Below are 2,602 nucleotides of genomic sequence, written 5' to 3'. Positions count from 1 at the left end.
CTTGCCTCCTGCCTGGTTATTCAAGAAGGGGAGGCTCCCTCATCCACAGGCCGCACAAGTACCCTAACCTTCTGCCATGAGGAAGGGCTGAGCAGTGGGCAGAGCCTCTGCAGCCCTGCAGGCATCCGGAGAGGGCAAGGGAGCTAGGGCAGCTGGAGCCAAGAAAAAGGAACGACTTCCCACAGCAGGGTGGGAGGGAGGATGCCTGCCCAGCCCTAAGCTGAGTACTCTGGCTGGTCCCTGCGCGAACACCCCCCACCCCCGCTCCACCCTGGAATGTTGATTTTTCCATGCTGGGTTTAACGGGAACAACTTCCCCTGCAGAAGGTGAAGGGAGGCCTGGCAGGCTTCGAGGGATAGGCAGATGCCTGGGGGACACGCCCCCCAGGCAGCTATGGCAGTGACTACCTGTCTGTACTGCTGGCGGGCTGCATCTCAGCTCCAGCATCACCTCCAAACACCCTCACTGTGTGTGTATTAAGTGAAACAGCCGCCCCAGTGCCCACAAGCTCCACACAGGGCAGGACGGCCAGGAAACCAAATGTCAGCAACTAGTCCCCTAACAATGTGCACAAAAATCTGAGCTCTCTCAGAAAGGCCACGAAGAGGCAGCCGTCTGCAGGGTGGGGAGCAAAGGCTTTCCTTCTCTCTCCCTGAATGCCAGAATGCAGAGCCACCTAATGAAGCTGATGGACAAGAGATTCGGAAGGGCGTGGCACCCAAGGGGGTGACAAGGTTTGCCAGCGGCTACAAGCCATCGAGCCAACCCGACGAGCCCAGGGCCAGAAGGGGCATGGTGGAGGGCCACACACTGGAAAGTCATGGGCTCTCGGGTTTAAATAGCTCACCCTGTGGGAGTCCAGACACTGGACTGAACAGACCATGGGTCAGAGCCAGCGGGGTTCTTCTTTGGTCACTAGCTAATTATTTTATAATTCATAATAATAATTTATTTATATACGGCCCCTACTGGTATATACCTTTCTCATGGAGGGTCACACCATTAAAATCAATAATAATCCATTAAATATTTAGCCAATCTCCAGGGTTGGGTTAATCTTGAGTGGGCCCACTTTGTTGGTGTCACTAGTCATTTACCAGCCCCAACCGAAGGCTTACTGGAAGAGCTGCATTTGAAGGCCTTTCGGAGCTGAGAAAGTTCCCGAAGGGGCCGCAGCTCTTCCGAGAGCTCATTTTACCAAGTAGGGGCCAGGATCAAAGAGGCCCTGGCCTGGGGTTGAGGCCAGATATACTTCTTTAGGGCCAGGGATAACCAGATGGCTTGAATTGGGCGAGTGAAGCGCTCTTTGGGGAGCACAGTCAGCTAGTCAGACTGCTAGTCAGGCCTTGCAATTGATCCAGAACTCAACGGGGGGCCTAAGAATAAGCTGCACATGGGCCCTCCGGGACATTCTTGTGAGGACCTGTGCTGCTGCATTCTGGACCAGGTGCAGTTTCTGAGTCGAGGACAAGGGTAGACCCACGTAGAGCAAGTTACAGAAGTCTAGCTTGGAGGTGACTGTCACATGGATCACTGTGGCGAGGTGTTCTGCAGCCAGGTAAGCCGCTAGTAGCTTAGCCTGGCAAAAGTGCTAAAATGCCAGAAAGGATCCCCTGCCAGTCACAGTGTTAGTTAAAGGGTGTGTGTAGCATGGACAGATTCATGGTTGTGGGGCCTTCGGTGGCTGACAACTCAGGCGGCTGAAGTGAAGGCCCACCACTGTGAGCGCAGGGGGCTCCTTGGGCTTGAGACCTCATTCTGCTGCGGTCCGAGAAGGGCCACTGGTGCTATGCAGTGTGTGTGGAGGTGTCTTGTGGTGTCTTCTGCAGGAAGCAGAAGTAGTGCCAGCAGCATTAAGTACCCCCCCCCCCCACACACACACACACCTTTGGCCCAAGCAAGCCCCTTCTCCTCAAAGACAGGGAGCTGCTGCCTGTCTGTTGCAGTGGCTGGCCAGCAGACAGCCCCTTGCTCTCTTTACATGCACTGCATATGCACTGCAGATTACTATGGGGAAAGGAAGCCTTTTCCTGGCAGCCTGCCTTTTCCACATCCTCCTTCTACCTGCCCTGCTGTGACCAGATGGGGACAGGCAGACCCACAAGCAGCCCCCTGGTGTGGTGACCCAGGACAGGGAAAGAAAGGACAACCCAGCAGCTGACCCCCGACACAATCTCCCCTCCCTGGCCTCCGTGTGGGGCAAGCAGAGAGACAACCTCTGGGGAGCACCAGGCACAGTGCCCACAAAGCCTGGCACTACCCTTCTGCTGAGTCTTCTGGCCCTTGGCATACAGGGTGGTCTCCAGCTTGCAAGACTCTTGAGAAACACAAGCAGCATCTGCTCTGGGAAGGTCCATGTTGGGAGGACAACAGGGCTCTGAAGGCCTCTATCTGTACCCAGCCAAGACGGAATTAAGAGGTTAATAACAAAAAGAGTTGGTTCTCATATGCCACTTTTCTCTACCCGAAGGAGTCTCCAAGAGGCTTCCAATCGCCTTCCCTTTCCTCTCCCCACAACAGACACCCTGTGAGGTGGGTGAGGCTGAGAGAGCCCTGATATTACTGATCCATCAGAACAGCTTTCTCAATGCTGTGATGAGC

The sequence above is a fragment of the Paroedura picta genome, chromosome 10 (assembly GCF_049243985.1).
Source record: "Paroedura picta isolate Pp20150507F chromosome 10, Ppicta_v3.0, whole genome shotgun sequence".
Taxonomy (NCBI): domain Eukaryota; kingdom Metazoa; phylum Chordata; class Lepidosauria; order Squamata; family Gekkonidae; genus Paroedura; species Paroedura picta.
Note: the sequence above shows the minus strand (reverse complement) of the source record.